This window comes from Chiloscyllium plagiosum, chromosome 24 (assembly GCF_004010195.1).
Source record: "Chiloscyllium plagiosum isolate BGI_BamShark_2017 chromosome 24, ASM401019v2, whole genome shotgun sequence".
NCBI lineage: Eukaryota > Metazoa > Chordata > Chondrichthyes > Orectolobiformes > Hemiscylliidae > Chiloscyllium > Chiloscyllium plagiosum.
The window spans coordinates 24,855,688-24,878,343 of NC_057733.1; the positions used below are offsets into that span (position 1 = coordinate 24,855,688).

At 39.5% G+C, this 22,656-nt stretch overlaps 1 protein-coding gene across 4 annotated transcripts in view; it reads right to left on the reverse strand.

Annotated features, from left to right (window-relative positions):
- LOC122562092 (urotensin-2 receptor) overlaps positions 1-22,656 on the reverse strand; it is a 78,196-nt gene that overhangs the window by 52,849 nt on the left and 2,691 nt on the right. Inside the window, exon 2 of one of the 4 annotated variants that reach the window (XM_043714608.1) lies at positions 11,263-12,368. The exons of 2 other annotated variants lie outside the window; for them this stretch is intronic. The gene's annotated coding sequence lies outside the window, so the exon portion shown is untranslated. Of the gene's footprint in view, positions 1-11,262; positions 12,369-21,400; positions 21,578-22,656 lie in introns of those variants that run through there. One more of the 4 variants, XM_043714609.1, reaches the window with a different exon arrangement.

Here is a 22,656-nt window from a genome sequence, read left to right on the forward strand (position 1 = left end):
CCATTGACCCAGTACTCTGCCTTCCTGTTATTCTTCCCAAAGTGCATCACCTCACATTTAGCTGCATTGAACTTCATTTGCCACCTCTCAGCTCAATTCTGCAGTTTATCCAAGTCCCCCTGCAACCTGTAACATTCTTCCAAACTGTCCACTACTTCACCGACTTTAGTGTCATCTGCAAATTTACTAATCCATCCACCTATGCCTGTGTCTAAGTCATTTATAAAAGTGACAAACAGCAGTGGTCCCAAAACAGATCCTTGTGGCACACCACTGGTAACCGGACTAGGAGAAAGTGAGGACTGCAGATGCTAGAGACCAGAGCTGAAAATGTGTTGCTGGAAAAGCGCAGCAGGTCAGGCAGCATCCAAGGAGCAGGAGAATTGACATTTCGGGCATGAGCCCTTCTTCAGGAATTCCTGAAGAAGGGCTCATGCCCGAAACATCGATTCTCCTGCTCCTTGGATGCTGCCTGACCTGCTGCGCTTTTCCAGCAACACATTTTCAGCACTGGTAACCAGACTCCAGGCTGAATATTTTCCATCAACAACCACTCGCTGCCTTCTTTCAAAAAGCCAGTTTCTAATCTAAACTGCTAAATCACCCTCAATTCCATGCCTCTACAGTTTCTCCATCAGCCTACCATGTGGAATCTATCAAAGGCTTTACTGAAGTCCATGCATACCACGTCAACAACCCTACCCTCATCTACATGCTTGGTCACCTTCTCAAAAAACTCAATGAAGTTTGTGAGACATGACCTGCCCTTGACAAAACCATGTTGACTATCTGAAATCAAATTGTTGCTTGCTAGATGATTATAAATCTTATCTCTTATAACCTTTTCCAAAACCTTTCCTACAACAGAAGTAAGGCTCACTGGTCTATAATTACCTGGGCCATCTCTGCTGCCCTTCTTGAACAAGGGCACAGCATTTGCAATCCTCAGGTATTAAATCGGTAGATAATGACAACTCAAATATCAAAGCCAACGGCTCTGCTATCTCCTCCCTAGCTTCCCAGAGAATCTTCGGATAAATCCAGCCCAGGGGACTTGTCTACTTTCACTCCTTCTAGAATTGATAACACCTGTGCATAACTAACCTCGATCCTTTCTAATCTAATATCTCGTGCCTCATTCTTCTCCTCCACAATATTCTCCTTTTCCAGAGTGAACACCGATGAGAAATGTTCGTTTAGCACCTCTCCGATCTCTACAGGGTCCACACTCAACTTCCCACTTCTGTCTTTGACTGGCCCTATTCCTACCCTAATCATCCTTTTATTCCTCACATACCTATAGAAAGCTTTAGAATTCTCCTTTATTCTATTTGCTAAAGACTGCTCGTGTCCTCTTTTTGCTCTTCTTAACTCTCTCTTTAAATCCTTCCTAGCTGACCTGTAACTCTCCTTCGCCTCATCTGAACCATCTTGCCTCATCAACACATAAGCCTCCTTCTTCTTCGTAACAAGAGATGCAATTTCTGTAGTAAACCATGGTTCCCTTACCTTATCACTTCCTCCCTGCCTGACAGGGACATACCTATCAAGGACACTCAATATCTGTTCCTTAAACCAGCTCCACATTTCCATTGTCTGCATCCCCTGCATTTTGCTACCCCATTCTATGCATCCTAATTCTTGCCTAATCGCATTATAATTGCCCTTGCCCCATTGATAACTCTTGACCTGTGGCATGTACCTATCCCTTTCCATCACTAAACTAAACGTTACTGAATTATGGTCACTCTCTCCCAAGTGCTCCCCTACAACTAAATCAAACACCTGGCCTGGTTCATTACCAAGCACCAGATTCAGTGTGGCCTCCCCTCTTGTCGGCCCTTCGACATACTGTGTCAGGAAACCCTCCTGTACACATTGGACAAAGACTGATCCATCCAACATACTAGAGTTATAACATTTCCAGCCCATGTTGGGGAAGTTAAAGTCCCCCATAATGACCACCCTGTACCTTTCACTCCTACTCAGAATAATTTGCTAATTTTCTCTTTCACCTCCCTGGAACTCTGCAGAGGCCTATAAAAAACTCCAAGCAGTGTGACCTCTCCTCTCCTGTCTCTAACCTCAGCACACACTACCTCAGTGGACGAGTCCTCATCAAAAGTTCTCTCAGCCACCCGTTATACCATCTTTGACTAACAAGGCCACGCCTCCCCCTCTTTTACCGCCTTGCCTGTCCTTAATGAAAGATCTAAACCCTGGAGTCTGCAACATCCATTCCTCACCCTGCTCTAACCAAGTCTCTGAAATGGCCACAACATCGAAGTCCCAGGTACCTATCCATGCTGCAAGCTCACCTACCTTATTTTGGATACTTCTGGCATTGAAGTAGACACACTTTAAGCCAGTTTGCTGTCTGCCAGCACATTCCTGTGACCCTGAAATCCTGTCCCTGTCCTCCCTACTCTTATCTTCCCGTGCACTGCAACGACACCTCAGGTTCCCATCCCCCTGCTGATCTAGTTTAAACCCACCCGAATTGCACCAGCAAATTTCCCACCCAGGATATTATTACCACTCTGGTTCAAGTGAATACCGTCCTGTTTGTACAAGTCCCACCTTCGCCAGAATGAGCTTCAATTATCCAAAAACTTGAAACCCTCCCTCCTGCACCATCCTTGCAGCCACGTGCTTAGCTGATATCTCTCCCTATTCCTTGCCTCACTATCACGTGGCACGGGTAACAAACCAGAGATAACAACTCTGTTTGTTCTAGCTCTCAGCTTCCACCCTAGCTCCCTGAAATCCTGCCTTACATCCCTATCCCTCTTTCTACCTATGTCGTTGGTACCTACATAGACAACGACTTGAGGCTGGTCACCCTCTCTCTTCAGGACCCCAAAGATACGATCCAAGACATCACCTGGCACCTGGGAGGCAACACACCAACATGCAGAGCAACTTCACCGAAACAGGAATTGCTGGAAAAACTCAGCAGGTCTGGAAGCCTCTGTGTAGAGAAATCAGGGTTAATGTTTCAGGTTGAGTGACTCTTCCTCAAAACTGATGGTAGCTCAGAAATAGTCACTTTATCTGCAGAAGATAGGGTGTGGGAGGATGTAAGGAGTAAACAATAGGTGGGGATAGAGCCCAAAGAGAGAGAACAAAGGACTGGATAACAATCTTGCTAAGAGGGTGAATAGCTATTAATGTGGACTGTTAGTGGCTAACAATGGGTTGTGTGTATTCTCACAAGGCCTGATGTGTGGAAGTTGGGATATGGTCATGGGAGAGCTCAGAGTCCAGAAGACGGCAGGATCCACAACCTGAATGTTTTTTTTAACCATCCAATGACAACACTCCCACATAATTGTATTTCTGTTCATGCATAAAATACTTTGGGATTGGATTTTTAAGATCTTATCTCTGGATGACTCCTGGCACACAATTCCCAGAAACACAGTTGCATGGAAAATTGCTTTAATGATCTGAAGGATGTACTCACATCAAATACCATTCACTCGTATCCTCATTGATCCATACTGACTGCTCATCTAGGAATGTCTTAATTTGAAATTCTCAATCTTCAAAAGTCTACACGGTGTTTGCACTTTGTATCTGCGTATCCTCCTTCAGCTCTACAACTTCCCAAGATGTTAGCTCTCCTCCCATTCTAACCTTTTGTCTTTTCTCAATTTCTTTGCTCCACCATTAGTTTCCTTGGCCCTCAGATCTGCAATTTCTTCCTGAAATCTCTCCATATCCCTTCCTCCCACTCCTGCTAATATGAGTTCAGAAAAAAATTGAGTTGAACTCTCAGCTGGATGCAAAGATGCTTTTTTGGTAATTGTATTTTTTTTTTGGAGGAAATCTCATCCGCCCTATTATGGACCCTACATCATTGTATCTGATCTTTCTGTGTGATGAGAATGCCTCCAGGTCAAAATACACACTGCCCCATGAAGGTTTGGTTCCCCATTTTAAATCAGATTTTCTACCACACACCGCTTTGGTCTGGAAATGTAAGGATTGGAAGTCCATTAAAATCATGACAACTTTGAGAGTTTGTGAAGAAAATGACATACCTGCTGAACAATCTGGAACATACTGAATGATAAGTGTAAAATGTTTTCATAATTTAAAACATCACTATCAGTTGCTAAATTGTAACATAGACGTATTTTTAATTTAGTGAAGTATAGGGATATGTACTTTAAACTAAGTTGACCCTTAAATTGGCAAGGAGAAAGTGAGGTCTGCAGATGCTGGAGATCAAAGTTGAAACTTTATTGCTGGAACAGCAATATGTACTTTAAACTAAGTTGACCCTTAAATTGGCGAACCTACTCTATATTGTTTGTATGCATTACAGTACTTTTTCAATCAACAAAGCACCACTGTGCAGGGAAAAAATGTTCCAAACACCCTATGATGTTATGACTTCATCTTTTGTACTATATATTTAAATGACTCTGATTGGGTAAAATAAAAACGTGATGCTGATGTACAAAAAATGCCACCTAGTGCTCTCATTGTGGCTAAAAAGTTGAAAGATAATCTATTCTGGAAAAAAAATCAAATTCTCTGCTCCCTTATTTTGATTCGAGACAAAAAAACCCTGCAGATGCTGAAATTAAAGGTAGACAGGCAGGAGACTGGAGGAATACAGCAAGGCAGGCAGTATCAGGAGGCTGGAGGAACACAGCAAGGCAGGCAGTACCAGGAGGCTGGAGGAACACTGCAAGGCAGGCAGTACCAGGAGGCTGGAGGAACACTGCAAGGCAGGCAGTACCAGGAGGCTGGAGGAACACTGCAAGGCAGGCAGTACCAGGAGGCTGGAGGAACACAGCAAGGCAGGCAGCATCAGGAGGCTGGAAGAATAGAGCAAGGCAGGTAGCATCAGGAGGCTGGAGGAACACAGCAAGGCAGGCAGTACCAGGAGGCTGGAGGAACACAGCAAGGCAGGCAGTATCAGGAGGCTGGAGGAACACAGCAAGGCAGGCAGCATCAGGAGGGAGGAAGAACACAGCAAGGCAGGCAGCATCAGGAGGGAGGAAGAACACAGCAAGGCAGGCAGCATCAGGAGGGAGGAAGAACACAGCAAGGCAGGCAGCATCAGGAGGGAGGAAGAACACAGCAAGGCAGGCAGCATCAGGAGGCTGGGAGAACACAGCAAGACAGGCAGCATCAGGAGGCTGGGAGAACACAGCAAGGCAGGCAGCATCAGGAGGCTGGGAGAACACAGCAAGGCAGGCAGCATCAGGAGGGTGGGAGAACGCAGCAAGGCAGGCAGCATCAGGAGGGTGGGGGAACACAGCAAGACAGGCAGCATCAGGAGGGTGGGAGAATGCAGCAAGGCAGGCAGCATCAGGAGGCTGGGAGAACACAGCAAGGCAGGCAGCATCAGGAGGCTGGAGGAACACAGTAAGGCAGGCAGCATCTGGAGGGTGGTGGAACACAGCAATGCAGGCAGCATCAGGGGAGTGGAGGAACACAGCAAGGCAGGCAGTGTATGGAGGCTGGAGGAACATAGCAAGGCAAGCAGCATCAGGGGGCTGGAAGAACACAGCAAGGCCGGCAGTATATGGAGGCTGGAAGAACACTGCAAGGCAGGCAGCATCAGGAGGCTGGAAAAACACAGCAAGGCAGGCAGCATCAGGAGGCTGGAATAACACAACAAGGCAGACAGCATCAGGAGGCTGGAATAACACAGCAAGGCAGGCAGCATCAGGAGGGTGGAATAGCACAGCAAGGCAGGCACTATCAGGAGGCTGGCAGAACACAGCAAGACAGGCAGCATCAGGAGGCTGGAGGAACACAGCAAGGCAGGCAGCATCTAGAGGGTAGGGGAACATAGCAAGGCAGGCAGCATCAGGATGCTGGAGGAACACAGCAAGGCAGGCAGTACCAGGAGGCTGGAGGAACACAGCAAGGCAGGCAGTATCTAGAGGGTAGGGGAACACAGCAAGGCAGGCAGCATTCAGGGGGCTGGGGGAACACAGCAAGGGCAGGCAGCATTCAGGGGGCTGGGGGAACACAGCAAGGCAGGCAGGGCTGGGGGAACACAGCAAGGCAGACAGCATCCGGAGTCTGGGGGAACACAGCAAGGCAGGCAGCATCAGGAGGCTGGAAGAACACATCAAGGCAGGCAGCATCAGGAGGCTGGAGGAACACAGCAAGGCAGGCAGCATCAGGAGGCTGGAGGAACACAGCAAGGCAGGCACTATCAGGAGGCTGGCAGAACACAGCAAGACAGGCAGCATCAGGAGGCTGGAGGAACACAGCAAGGCAGGCAGCATTAGGGGGCTGGTGGAACACAGCAAAGCAGGCAGCATCAGGAGGCTGGGGGAACACAGCAAGGCAGGCAGCATCAGGAGGCTGGAAGAACACAGCAAGGCAGGCAGCATCAGGAGGGTGGAATAACACAGCAAGGCAGGCAGCATCAGGAGGCTGGTGGAACACAGCAAGGCAGCCTGCGTCAGGAGGCTGGAGGAACACAGCAAGGCAGGCAGTATCAGGAGGGTGGGGGAACACAGCAAGGCAGGCAGCATCTGGAGGGTGGAGGAACACAGCATAGCAGGCAGCATCTGGAGGGTGGGGAAAGGACCTGAAGAAGGGTTACACCCGAAATATCGACTTCTCCACCTCCTGACGCAGCCTGCCTTGCTGTGTTCCCCCAACCTCCTGATGCTGCCTGCCTTGCTGTGTTCCTCCAGCCTCCTGATACAGCCTGCCTTGCTGTGTTCCTCCAGCCTCCTAATACTGCCTGTCCTGCTGTGTTCTTCTAAACTCCAGTTTGTCTACCTTTATTTTGATTGACAAGCAATCAATCTAAATTGTATTGAAGATCTTCTGTTCTTCGTTTTTCAGATAGTGGCCAATGGTTTTGAAGACAGTGCTAATTGATTTCAGCACAACAGGCATATCGTTCATCTGAGAAATGGTACTAACAGCAGGATTACAGATATTACAATGGTTATTCTTGCAAGAATGAATTCTGTTTCATATCAATGATACTGAGGCTTTTATTATATCTTGAGAGGTTTTTGTTCCTAAGGTATGTGCAGTTTGCAAATCAAAAAGTATGCAAGTCTTGCTTTTCAAACCCAAAGGGAAGTTCCAACCCATTTCTCTTTCGTCAAACTTCTGTTCCCTTGTTCAACTGTGCCTGTATATGTTTTGGTGTAAATCTTCCTAGTTTTCATTCTTTTGAGTACTTTAGCAAATAGTGATATGTTTAAGCTGACCAATAGGCACATTCGTTGCTGTTATTGATGCATACATTGATATTCTCATTCACTCACATCACTAAAATAAATATATGCTGCTGTGAATCTTTTCTCACCATTTCCATGTTTATGGCATTGCGTTTGGCTCACCATTACACTGCTTTGAGGTCTGCAAGCTATCATGAAAATATTCCGACAAACACTGTGCAAGCAACCCACTGAATCATGCAGTGAACTATTAACATACTTGTTGCCATCATCTTAAAAAAAATCAGGAAACATCCGGCTACTGTTGGAAATGATTAAGGTGTTTTCACTTCGGTTTTGCAATTAAATCCTCAGTAATAATTCTAATAATATAATTTATAAGCACACAGGTTAGTTCAAGTATGGAAATTATATTTTACTGCATCAGTAATCTTAAATACATGGGATTGTAAGATTTCCATAACTGTTTATGAGGATATTTATCATATATCACGATGTATAAATCAACCTTCAAAATATTAAAAGGTCCTTCCAAAAATAAGGCATCAATGTATACATTGAGTATAAAATATGAACTGCCTGTGCTGACATAGGTGTTCACCATTTTGAAATATGGAAAAATCGTAACATTAGGAATTAAAATTAATCCATGTAACATGTTGTATTGAATTTACATGCAGACACTCAACCACAATCTAAATATTTAAAAAAATGAAAAATGCACTGCCTTCAACATTCAACACAAAGAGTTAATCATAGTCATTAAACCACTTTGGCTATGGAATCATTATATGTATCCCACTATGAGTCAAATTTGGCCCTCATAATTTTAGAACTCTTCTTTCATAATAGCCACTATTTCCATCCATTGAATTAGATATTTTACATTTTTTGAATGGTCAGATGTCAATTTCTATTCTTAGATAAGGAGAGGGTTTACTGCACGAAATCAATAAGTACACCTAGATTTGCTTGGACATAATTACTAGGACATTAGGGAGCTGGTGCAGATAAATCTGCTCCCTCCAAAAGCGAGAGTAGAACGCCTTGTCACCACTCACTAACTGTGTGCAACATCAGTAGAATAAGTGGAATCTTGTGACGTGAACAGTAACCCCTTCAGAAGCACAACCAACACAGCACTTACCAGAACTGTATTTGAATGTTTCCATTCCACAGTTAAGCAGCTGGGTTTTATGGAAATTCATGAGTCTTTCAAAAATGTTGTTGAAGTGACATGGATACTTTTTGCCGTTGTGTAACAATGAATTGAAAACTGATCCTTTGCCATTGAGGTCTCTTAGTAATCTCTGGGCAATCTTGATCTTCTGCCACAGCAACAGAAATTTTCATTCCATGAACTGATTAGACCAATTCATTGTTCCTCTGACATTCCTGGTGGATTTGAGGTTTTATTTACACATTGTGTTTCTGGGGTGATGTAATTATTCAGATATTTTCAAGGGCTCATTCAGACATTCTTCTCAAGTTCAGGCCAATTGTTGGTCCCTCTTCTCATCTGTTATTTGACCTTGAGCAACTTCTTCAAGATATATTCCTTCTTCTTCCATTCTCCAATCATTTATCCTAACTTAATATCAAATACCCTCACTGCAGATAATTTATTTGACGAGTTAATAAGTGTCACAACATTTATCTTGAAACGAGATTCCTCCTTTATTCTTTTTGTCTGAAAATGCTCCTCTCTTAGCTATTCACCATGCATTGTCTGATGTCTTAAACTCCTATCTATCATTCTGGGAACAGAACCCCTATTGCTGATTAATCCCATGTACTGTCTTATACATGATATACTGTGTATATCTTGAATTTCTATGGTTAAAGTGTAGCATTTCTTAGCAGAAAAGGTAGGTCACTTTATACAAATAAATATTCATATGAATAAGGAGCAGAGGAAGACCATTCAGCCCCTTATTCCTGTTCTACCATTTAATAATATCATGGCGAATCTGACTGTACCTTAAATCCTCATTCCTGCCTATCCCAGTAATATTTTAGCCCCTTACTTAGCAAAAATCTACAAACATCTGCTTTAAAAATGCTGACTTTGCTTCTATCACCTTTTCAGGAACAGAGTTCCAAAGACTCGCCAACCAATGAGAGAAAAAATATCAAACATATTTCTTTTTTTGGAAACAAAAATAGAGATTGCTAGAAAAGCTCAGCAGTTCTGGCAGCATCTGTGGAGAGAAATCAGAGTTAATGTTCCTCAGAACGTTATCTTAACTTGGTCACTCCTAATTTTTAAGCAGTGACCCTTAGTTCTAGATTCTTCCATGCATGTATCCCATCATGACGCCTCAGAATTTTACATTTCAATCAAATCACCTCTCTTTAACTCCAGCAGATGCAAGCCCAGCCTGCTTAACCTCTCCTCAAAATAATCCACTTATTTTAGGTATTATTCTCGCAACCCTTCATTAAATATGGCTGCCAATACTCTGCACTGTACTACAGATGTGGTCATATCAGTATTCTATGTAACTGAAGCTTAATCACCCCAACATTGTATGTATTCAATTCTCATCACAATAAATGTTAACATTCTGTTAGTTTTATTAATTATGAACTGAACCTGTATACTTACCTTTTGTGATTCATAAACCCAGTTCTCTCTGTCAATATCTCTCTGTTTAGAAAGTATGCTTTGTTTTTGTTCTTGCTGCCAAAATGAATGTATACACCAAATGCAGCCTGAAAAGTGACCTTTGCTGACTAGAAAATGTGGTTGTCTAATCTGCTAGGTTGATATACATACCATTATCTCTTTTGGCAGGACTAAGAGATTTCTCATGAGGAATACACTAACTTTTTCAGCTGACCATTCCTAAAGTAACTTCCTCAAAAGCTGCAAGCTTGTCATGCCTTTAAATCTTCAGTTGCTGTGACAAATTTGTGTTCAAATAATTACCTTATTTAAACCTCGATTTTTCATATTGAAAACAAATGAAATAATTGAAGATGAATCACATAAGTGGAATTTTTCTTGTAAGTAGAGATATTTCCTTGTTAATCTTCTTTACTATCCCCTCTAAACTTTCACCTGGAATGCATTCCAGAAATGTCCCTGAGTCAAAACACTCCTGTCCTTAATGGCTTGGAATCATGCTGAAAATAAGAAGATTCTAATAAAGGGAACTCCCCAGATGTGACTGCCACTTCCCAGCTTTTTTATACCAATGATCTATTTGTCTACTTTGATTACGTATCAGTTTGAACATTTAAAAATATGCCTTTAAGAGTTGGTCAGGAATTTCTTGGAACTTTCCAGCATAATTATAGAGCAAGTTCCCTAAATTTTGCCCTACATGGAAATTTTTGAAATGTCAGTCATTTGGTATAAATTGCGCTCGGAAAAAATGTGATTCCGTAAGTGAGATTGGGATTCGAAAAATGAATCCTAATGGATTCGTTTCCTTGTATATCTCTTTGTGCTCTTTTTTCCCCATATTGCAATATGAAAAGGGAAGATTTAATCACTTGTAGATTAGTTCCACTTGTATCAAAAACTTATTTTAATAGTTCAAATAAGAAATTCTGCAATGACATTTAACTGAGATTTCCCCAAGCAGGTACTGACTGTGAGTTTTTAGTTTATTCAATTGTAATAGAATTAAATAAGGACTGCTTGCATGTTAAATTGCAGTGTGCGTAAAATTATGTGATGGACAAAGCTAACTTACAGATCCTACTCCATTAAGTTGTGAATGGTGATAGATAATTAAACAACTAACTGGAGGAAGAGAGTCCACAAGTATCCCCATCCTCAATGATGGGGGAGCCCAGCACATCAGTCCAAAAGACAAAGCTGAAGTATTTGTCACTCTCTTTAGCCAGAATTACTCAGTGGATGATTCATCTCAGCTTCTGTTGGACATCCATATTATTACAAACACCAGTCTTCAGCCAATTAATTTCATTCCACACAATTAGGAAACAGCTGATAGCACTGGATACTACCAGTACTAGTCCAAAGATGTGCAGGTCAGGTGGACTGGTCATGTTAAATTGCCCATAGTGTTAGGTGCATTGGTCAGAGGGGAATGGGTCTGGGTGGGTTACTCTTTGGAGGATCGGTATGGACGTGTTCGGCCGAAGGGCCTGTTTCCACACTGTAGGGAATCTAATCTAAACTACGAAGTCTATGGGCCCTGATGACATAGTACTGAAATTTGAGTTCCAGAGCTCGACACCTCCTGCGATAAAAGGTCCCGTATCACTACGGCGCTGGCAGTTATCTGACAATGTGAACATTTTTCCTAATGTGCCTTGTCTACAAAAAAAGGTCTAATTCAATTCAACAGTTACTGTTTCATCAGCCTCCTATCTAAACCTCAGCAAAGTGATGGAAAGTGTTGTATAAGGTAAAGTTCTGAAAAGATTAATGCTGAAGACTGCATTTAGCTCCACTTGATCTGATGATGACATGAGGAGAATGACAGGACAACTTAAGATCTTGAAAAGGTTGGATCTGTGTCTCCCATTTGTCAAAGTAACAATGTCGACTTTACTAATGTAAGTCAAGGCTGATTCCTATTGTGCAATAGACTACATATTGTTTAAGACAATAGCCTCTCCTCATTAGAATACCTATGGATTTAACCCCACTACTTTAGAGTCACTTGGCTCTATAGGCCCATTCAGAAAAAGGGACAGTGGCAATGATGTACTCAACCACATATTGGTGGTGGTGGTATCACATGCTCATATGACAGAAGACATCACTGACAGTGCCATCAAGTAACATGTGTAGCAATTAGCTGCTCACTGACACTCAGTTTGGGTTGCCCCATGGCCATTTGATTCTTGATCACATCACAGCCTTAGCATAAGTATGCATGAGAAAAGGTGAACTCAAAAAGGGAGGTGAGAGTGACTGTCCATAATATCAATAAATAGGGATTAAACTTGTATGCATCAAGGCAACCTCATAAAATTGAAGTCAATGGGAATCAGAGGGAAACTCTCCACGAAACAGCATAAATGAGGATGATTGTGATTGTTGGTGGCCAATCATCTCAGTCCCAAGACATCTCAGCAGGAGTTCCTCAGAACAGTTTCCTCATCCCAATCTCATTCACAATGATCTTCATTCCATCATTTGTTCAGACATTGGGGTGTGCACTGACGATTGCACAATGTTCAGCTCTGCTCATGATTCCTCAGATTCTGAAACAGTTCAGATGTATCTAGATGTGAATAACTCCCAGCTTGGGCTGATAAATGAAACATAACATTCATGCCATATAAGTGTCAGGCAATGCCATTATCAACACTAGGGATCCTAATCATCCCTCCTTCTCCCCTTACCATTCAATGGCACGATCATCACTGAACCCCGGACTATCAACATTCTGGCAGTTACTATTGACCAGAAACAGAATTGAAATGGCCACTATGTGTGTGTATATATAGATATATATAGTGTGTGTATATATAGATATATATAGGGCTTAGAAGAGCGGGTACTGGAATTTCTGATGTGGGTAACTTAGCTCCTGACTCCCTAATACCTGTCCATCATCTATAAGGCACAAGTCAGGAGTGGGTTGGAATACACTCCACTTGCCTGAATGAGTGAAGCTCTGAGCTTGATACCATCCAGAACAAAGTAACCTGCTTAGTCAGCATGCCATCCGTGAACTTAAACATTTACACCCTCGACCACTGATGCATGGAGGCAACAAGATGCCACAACAACTGTTCACGGCTCCTCCTACCTCACTTTCTAAACCCATGACCTCTCCCATCCAGAAGGAGAAAGGCAGCAGATGCATAGGAACACAGCCAACTGCAGAATCCTCATCAAGCCAAACACCATCCTGACCTTAGGATTGTATCATCAGTCTGTCACTGTCACTCGGTCAAAATCCTGAAACTCCCTTCCTTGTATTTCTGTAAGTGTACCTGAACCATATGGACAACAGCAGTTCAAGAAGGAGACTTCCCTCCACATTCTCCATGGCAATTAGGGATGAGCAAGACATACTGGCCTTGCATGGCCATCCACATCCCATAAGAGAATTAGACAAAAAGAGTTTAAGCTTCATTACATCCTGTCAAAGGGGTTAAAAATAAATTGGTTAATATCTGCACTACGAGAATCATTGGTGTGTCAGTCTTGGCTTAGAACTTTCAGCCTTGGTTTGGAAGAACATTATTTTACTTGCTTATTTTGGTGAATTAAACACATAATGTTGCACCATGCTTCTGTATGATACTAAGAGAAAGTCAGAGGTGTAGTCTTTTAGAAAATATGTCAGAAACAAGGCTGAGCCTCCCTTCTTAGGCAGAATTAAAATAGGGAAGGGTACAATTCAAAAGAGAACTGGTTTTTTGGTCTCCTGAGAAATACTTACCAATTGAACTACACCACAGAAACAGATAACCTGACCATTTATCTCATTGCTGTTTTTGGAATCTCACAAATTATTAGCTTGTTACATTATAAATGAGTCTCGGATTTAAAAAAATATTTTATTGTCTGTGTTGCACATTATCTTGGAGGGCTGAAAGGTACTGAAAATGAAAGTTACCCTTTTTTTCAAGGAATTGCTGGTAGGCAAATTGTTGGAGGGAATCTTGACAAACAGGATTTACATGTATTTGGAAATACAGGACAGATTAGGGACAGTCAACATGGCTTTGTGCACAGGAAATTGTGTCTCATTAACTTGATTGAGTCTTTTGAAAAAATAATGAAGAAGGTTGATGAGGACAGAGCAGTGGGTGTGATCTATATGGACTTCAATAAGGTGTTCGACAAGGTTCCTCATGGTCGACCGGTTAGCAAGGTTAGATCAGATGGAATACAGGGAGAATTAGCTATTTGGATACAGAATTGGTTCAAACATAGAAGACAGAGGTTGGTGGTGGAAGGTCGCTTTTCAGACTGACGCTTGTGACCTGCGGTGTGCCAAAATGATTGGTATTGTGTCCACTGCTTTTTGTCATTTACATGAACAATTTGGATGTGAACAAAGGAGGTATCATTAGTAAGTTTGCAGGTAACACTAAAATTGGAGGTATAGTGGACAGCAAAAAAGGTTACCTCAGAATACAATGGGATCTTGATCAGATGGGCCAATGAGCTGAGGAGTGGTAGATGGAATTTAATTCAGATAAATGCGAGGTGCTGCATTTTGGAAAGGCAAATCAAAGCAGGACTTATACACTTAATGGTAAGGTCCTAGGGAGTGTTGCTGAACAAAGAGACCTCGAAGTGCAGGTTCATAGTTCCTTGAAAGTAGAGTCACAAGTAGATAGGATAGTGAAGAAAGCACTTGTTATGCTTGCCTTTATTGGTCAGTGCACTGAGTATAGGAGTTGGGAAGTCATGTTGCGGCTGTACAGGACATTGGTTGTGGGAATTTACACATTCCTGCTGTACCCCAACAAAATAATCAATCCCATAGATTAAGAACTAATAACTATGAGTCCTTCTTTCAAAATAATCCTTTGTAGGTGCCATAAAAAATATGGGCAATGGTCGGCTTTTAAACTGTTTGAGAATAGTCATATGAAATATGTGATCATTGATGATTAATTTATTTCATGATATTTATTAACAGTTTGAAAGCTTATGATACATACTTGGTCTTTATTCAATGGAATCTTGAAATTATCAAAAGAAGATATATTCAGAAGTATCACATGGCATCAATCATAGGTTTCAAAGAGATATTTAATCTCTGCAGTATCCAAAACGAGTTTAAGTTTATATAACAGTAATAATTTCCATAAGCTATCAATCAATCTTCTATTGGATTGATTGGAATACTGCATTTAATTCTGGTCTCCTACTATAGGAAGAATGTTGTGAAACTTGAAGGGTTCAGAAAAGATTTACAAGGATGTTGCCAGGGTTGGTGGGTTTGAACTATAGGGAGAGGCTGAATGGGCTGGAGCTACTTTCCCTGGAGAGCTGGAGGCTGAGGGGTGACCTTATAGAGGTTTATAAAAATCATGAGGAGCATGGATAGGGCAAATAGACAAAGTCTTTTCTAGAGGGTATAGGGTTAAAATGAGAAGGGAAAAATTTGAAAGGGATCTAAGGGTCAACATTTTTATATAAAGGGTGGTGCGTGTATGGAATGTACTGCCGGAGAAATTGGTGGAGGTTGGTACAATTACAACATTTAAAAGGTATCTGGATGGGTATATGAATAGGAAGGGTTTAGAGGGATATGGGCTAAGCACTGGCAAGTGAAACTGCATTTATTTAGAATATCTGATCGGCATGGATGAGTTGCATCGAAGGGTCTGTTCTGTGCTGCATAACTCTATGAATCTATGAATATCATAGAACATACAAAGATACATCTAACTGGGTTAATGTTAATTTCTAGTTTTTCTTTTTACTGCAGTTAATCCATTTGCGTCAATGCTCTCCATAAACCTGATACAGTCAGCATAAGGATAACTCAGTGTAAACATTATTGTACATAAAAAGTAAAGTATTGTACAAAAACTTCAGGGTAATAAATTCTTTTTAAAAATTCCTGAACAGCCAAGAAGTTTTACTTTTTAAAAAAATCATAAATCTAAGCAATATTCCTAGATCATCCAAATTGGTCAATCTAAATAGCCTTGAACTATAGAAGATTGATTGATACCTTATGGAAATTATTACTGTTATATAAACTCAAATTTGTTTTGGATACTGCAGAGATTAAATATCTCTTTGAAACCTATGATTGATGCCATGTGATACTTCTGAATATATCTTCTTTTGATAATTTCAAGATTCCATTGAATAAAGACCAAGTATGTATCATAAGCTTTCAAACTGTTAATAAATATCATGAAATAAATTAATCATCAATGATCACATATTTCATATGACTATTCTCAAACAGTTTAAAAGCCGACCACTGCCCATATTTTTTATGGCACCTACAAAGGATTATTTTGAAAGAAGGACTCATAGTTATTAGTTCTTAATCTATGGGATTGATTATTTTGTTGGGTTACAGCAGGAATGTGTAAATTCCCACAAGTAATGCAGTCTTCCCAGTGAAGTATTGGCCATGGTGCCTGCTGCTAGTTGTTATTTGGTGCCTTCCTGCTGGAAATACAATAATTTACCTTCAACAGCCACAGCCATCTTCTTTTGTACCAGGAACGACTTCAATCACTGCAGAGCTTTCCCCTAAATGTCATTGACCAGGGCTCCATGGTTTTAACCTTTGATCGAATGCTGCTTTGATATCAAGGATAGTCAGTCTCACCACACCTGTGGAATTTAGCATTTCTATTGATTTTTAGACTAAGCCAATAAAGCCTGGAACCAAATCCCATTTGAGCACCGATGCACAAGGTATTGATGAATAAATGCTATTCTAATCCCATTGGGCTGCTGTCTCAGAGAAAGAACACTAATGGTGAGTTTAACCTGAGGGTCACCATGCCTCAGGTAAGAAGCAAGGTTGAGAAGGTGGGACCTTTATGGTAACCTAAGCCAGTAAGGAATTGAATCCACACTGTTAGCTGTATTCCGTCTTATGAGCCAGCTATCCAACCAACTGAGCAAACCCAATAAGCAAATGAATCCACTGAAAAAAAACATTCCCTTCTCTTACCGCAATTAGATATATCCTTTTTTAACCGGACGTAGCAATTTGTTCAATCCTGAAGAAGGGTCACTGGACTGAAACATTAACCCTGCTTTCTCTGCTTGTCAGATCTGCTGAGTATTTTCTTTATAGCAATTTCTGTTTTTGATAGCAATTTTCTGTATTACCAGCCAGATGCCTATGTTGATGCTATACTGAACAGTTTAATTAGGCACTCTACATATTGCTCAGCAATTCAACCAGTGTTGTTTTGAAGATGAAATCCATAAGCTGAAAATCATGGCATGTGAGTTACAGAGGTTTGTCCTGAACCAGTGGAAATGTGAAAGGTCAATTGACTGGTTTCTGTATCTTATTAGTTCAATGTATCGATTCATTGTGTATATAAACACTGTATATATTACATTCGAGTGGAAATTATTACTGACCATTTTAGCAAAAATACTTCTAAAATCTAAGTTCCCTGCCCTTCTTAATAATGCCCAAGTAGTTTATATGTTAATAACCTCTTTGATAATGCAACAGCCTTCCTGTTGTAAGAAATGTTTGGAGCTGACGCTTGATTCAATAAGATCTTGTTTGGGTAGATATTCTTCCACCAATCCTTCTTGTAACATTATTAAGTGGTGATGGTTTAACCACCAGCAAACCTCGTAGATGGCCCATACTTGACTAACAAGGAATAGTTTATTACATCAGAATAAGATAACTGTTTACATTAGCTTTGACTTGTTAATTACATTAACACTTGGTAAAAGACGTCGCTGTCACCTAATGAATGGGAACCAGATCTGTGGTAATGGCTGGGAACTGTGGAACTGACTACTAACTAACAACAAAAGCCAGAACATCAGAGTGCAACGCTATTTCAAAGCTTTTGAGTGAACTCTTTTAGGCCAACTGCATTTTATACAACACTCGAGTCCAACCTTTAATGCCATTTTAGAGTTACGATATAACATACCAGAAGTGCCTTCTTGTTCTTAGCTAATAATTTAGGATATCATTTATACTATAATTTCAATAAAACAAAAACTTTTGTTTCATAATTTGGCATTCCATAAATTCCAAAATAAGTTTTTCTGATTTTTTTTTGATTTACATCTATCATTTAATTCTCTATAAACACTCTACGATAAAATACTGGGCCACGTCTGTATTCACAAATTGTGGTCAATTTAAATGGCAGCTGATAGTGTAAGTGAATAGAATCTGCCAAGGTATTCGTACAAAAAATACATTCACTCTGATTATTACCCTTATTTGTACATTAACTCATTCTAACCAGTTCACATTTTTATCACAATGTGAGATTAATTATTCATGAATATTAGTTAGCTCAGTTGGTGGGACAATTGTTTCATAATGCAGAGTGTTGTCAACAGTGTGTGGTCAATTCCTGCATGGGCTGAGGTTACCATGAAGGATTCTGCTTCTCAATCTCTCCCTTCATGAGAGGCATGGTGATCTATTGGTTAAACCTAGTTCTAGTCATTTCTCTAATGAAAGGGTAGGACTTTGTCTAGTTTAATTATATTTTCATTTACTATGGTTAGACAGACAAAAGAGAACTTCCAGGGACAAATATATGATGTTGGATTTTGACAATAATAAAAAGGGACAGTTACAAGATATAAAAGATATTCATACAGTTCCAATCCAGTTGCCAGACGCATACATATCAGTATGTTGGTTAAGACACAAAGAGGATGGTCTTTGCAAGATTTGAAAATATTAATTTTTATTTATATCTCCTCTATCTTTGGAGGACATTATACAATTAAAAATATCGTAGAAACTTGCATTTGGTGCAATGCTGCTTATTGTGCTGATGTAAGCATATTTTGTGGCACCTTGTTATGATTTTGTAAGTGGTCAACAAAATCTGTTCCTTTCTCTGCTGTATCCAGGTAGTCTCATACACCACGGATAGTAAAGGCTGCATCACTTTCGATTTTGTGTTTGCTTTTATCTGAAATGTTCATTCTGCTTTTAGAATTCAATTATATCACAACTGACACTATTAAAGATGCAAAATACTTTATCTAGAAACTGCACATGCAGTTTAAGCTTCTGGTACTACATCAAGGAACTCAGGGCCAATTGTCATATTGATTTATTTGAAGTACTTATCTGAGAATGGTGTTGAGTTACTTAGATCATTCCTCATTTAACGTGTTCTTATTTTATATGTACTTGTGGAAGGAGGTGGGGACAATTGCCCCTCTAACCATTTGAAAGAAACACAACGCGGATCAATTAGCAACATAAAAATAGTTAAGTTCGCCATTAGCTATAAAGTATCTATAATAGAAACTGAAACAGGCAACTTAACTTGTGCAGCCTGTTCCACTATTCAGTTAGATCATGCTGATCTGTAATTTAATTCTACCTACCTTGTAACCAAAACTTTGAAACTAGTATTTTGAAACTTTCAAGAGATCTAGCCTCAAAAATGTTTTAGGGGATATTTTTCCAGATTTCCAACAACCATGTTTGAAGAAATACTTTGTGTCATCACCTTTGAATGACCTTCGTTTAAGGATCTATGCCACAATTTTCTGAACTCTCTACGAAAGAAATGGTTCATTGCTGTCTACTCAACTGGTCAGTTGAGTAACATTGATTAACATTACTCATTAATCATGTATATTCCAAGAAATACAAGCTTAGTCTATGCAAACTATGCTATAATTTAATTATTTTAGACTCAGTATCATCTGGTGAAAGTGGACTGCACCTCTCCAAGCACAGCATGTTTCTTTTGTGGGACTTAAGCAGAACTTTTTACTGCTTTAACATAACCTTTGTCCTTGTGTAGTGTAGCCTTTCTGAGATAAAATCCAGCACAGGGTTAGCTTTTAATTTTTTTTATAACTGCACATTTGCTTTCAGTAATTTGTATGCTTAAATATCTAAATTTTTCTATTATTTCAATAGCTTCTCTGATCTATCAGTTTAGATCCAAATCTCATTTTCCCATAATGAACTTTATCTGCCATAATTCTGATCATTTACTGAATCTATCAATGTCCTGTTGCTATTTCTGCTCTGATACAGGTAATTCTTCTAAAGTGCAATGGTTGCATTCTTGTGCAACCCCGTGTTATAGAAAAAGCACACTTTAGGAACAGGGCTTAAAGTGTTGATGATGTAATCACATTACAACCAACACACATTTTAAAAGTTCACACTTTACAAACAGTGTCTCCAGTTTGTTAATTGGGTTCAGCGAATTTGTGTTAACGAAACACACGTTATAGCAGAATGACCTGTACACCATATTAATATCTAACATAACACTGTCAAAAAACTTAGATTTTATTGCTCTTTATTCTTTCATCTGAGTCATTTATAATAAAAGTGAAATGTTTAGGCTTTAGCACAGACTCCCAGTGAAAACCTACTAGTTACATCCTGCAGCCATCAGTGCATGCTTATCCCTACACTCTTTCCCCTTCTTCTAACCCACCCCCAAGCCAAACCATTAGGATACCACCAGTCTTATGAACTCCTTTTTATTAACAGTCTTTATGTGGACACTTGTTGAAGGTATTCTGGAAACCTATGTAAAACAGCACATCTGAAGACATTATTTTGTCTCAAATATTTACTACCTCCTTAAATAATTAACTGAGTTCTTTCAGTATGAATTATAACTAATATACTTCTTCATTCTCTGTATTAACTCATATTTGTACAAATGTTCAGTCAATCGCTCTTGTAACAGAATAATGTTGAAGTTCTTAATCATTTTGCATTACGAATTTTGGGATTGATATTCCTGACATTCCGTACTTGAAAACATAAGTGCTTGTTCCCTATCACTAAGATTTTCAATAATCATAAAGCTTTACAAAAATTCGGAATGCAAAAAATGACCACAAAACATATTCACAGTTACTTCTGTTACATAATCAAATATAGTACTAATTTACATGAAGTCAGCTGCCTAATTTTATCCTCACCCTTTTCTCCTTCGGGCAAACCAAAATCACATTTATAATTTAATTAGAAAATGTCCAGAGAAATAATCTTCATAAATAATGTTTCAAGATGCTCCAACATACCTAATGAATTGTTACATCTTGACACATGAATAATTCCACCTTACTGTAAATATTCGCAACTTGATATGGGTATGGAATGAGCTGCCAGAGGAAGTGGTGGAGGCTGGTACAATTGTAACATTTAAGAGGCATTTGGATGGGTATATGAATAGGAAGAGTTTGGAGGGATATGGGCCGGTGCTGGCAGGTGGGACTAGATTGGGTTGGGTTATCTGGTCGGCATGGACGGATTGGACCAAAGAATCTGTTTCCATGCTGCACATCTCTATGACTATGACTCTATTAGTTGTAAAAAGAAGTTGGTAAAATTTGACTCCTAACATATCGAAGTATTACCTGATCAGCTCATTGTATAAGTACTTTTGTCTATTTCGTTGAATAATTACTCCTTGATATAATGAACTGAATGGGTTTTGATGAGTCATTTTTCTCTCTGATTTATCGCTAATTATGCTTTCAAAGAAAACCTTTAAAGGTATAAAGTTGACCACTACATTTATTTTTAAATATCATAGCATTTCAAAACAGTTTCCAGACTTTTGAGGATTCACTCCATTTGTTTTTTAATCACAACACTGGGTTTTCATGGCATAACAAATAAAATACCATCTTTAGGATTTGGGATTATCAGGTTTCTGCCAGTCCTGGGGTCAATTCCTATGATCTAATCCATTGTTCCACTAAAGCCAGAAACCCAGTTGCTTTGGATTTATGCTAATATGTAATGACGTATCTGGAAGGCAAATGAATACCAGGTTTACTTAAAGATTAATATAACTTTTACAAACTCAGAATGGAGCAACGGTAACAAGAATTATAGAATTAATACAGATTGCTTGAGTTCTTTTTTTAAATTCCACAACTTATTTAAGAAACAGTCACTGATTAAACTGTGATATTAAAGAAGAAATTAATCTGTATGGTAATAGTGTTTCAATTTTATGATAATTAAGGCTTATAATTATTTAATATAAGTGACTATTCTATATTTAATAATGGTTTTGGCTCAGTTAGAGGACTGGGTACTTTTTGCCATTTATGAAAACTGTCATGAAAATGGATTTCTGCAGCCTCTGGTAGTTTCTCCAATACCTTGGTGTTATTAGTCATTTTTTTGTTTGGCTTTAGCTTACAATTTAGAAAATCATATGACTGATTCACAAAATAGCCAGCAGGACCTTGCTTCAAACTACTTTTAGTAATAGTTACCTCAGTTTCCTGAATAATTACTTTACAAGTTCAAACATTCAATATGATGGAAAATGGACATTCAGTCAAAAATATTCTAACATTCAAATTAGTATGAGTTAATTTTACTGCACTACAACTGTTCCAAAGTGTGTAATGTTGACATTGCACTTCTCTTCTATGATCAACAGAATATGTAATTACTAGCTTATTAAATTATAAACTGCTGAATTGAATAACATCATTTTATAGAACATTTATCATTATCTTGGTTGAGCTAAATAATACTGTTCAGATAGTTATATACTTAAAAGAATTCCACATTCTCTAATCCAAACAGGGTAATCTTTTAACATTCTTAGCATTTGATTAGCCAAGTGCGAATATTACCAAACAATAGTAAAACCTTATTAAAAAGTTTTAACTTGTGAATCTCCTTTTTCCTTCCCTAGGTCTAGTGGAATATATAATGAAACTTTGTACGCCTTGCTGACTATTAGTAAATTAGAAAATGTATCTGATTTAAAACATAAGCTTGAGAATGTGTCAAAGATGATACATTTGATGCAGATTATCAGAGGCAAAGACTCCAAAGTTGTCTATTAACTATAACTTTCAATGTAG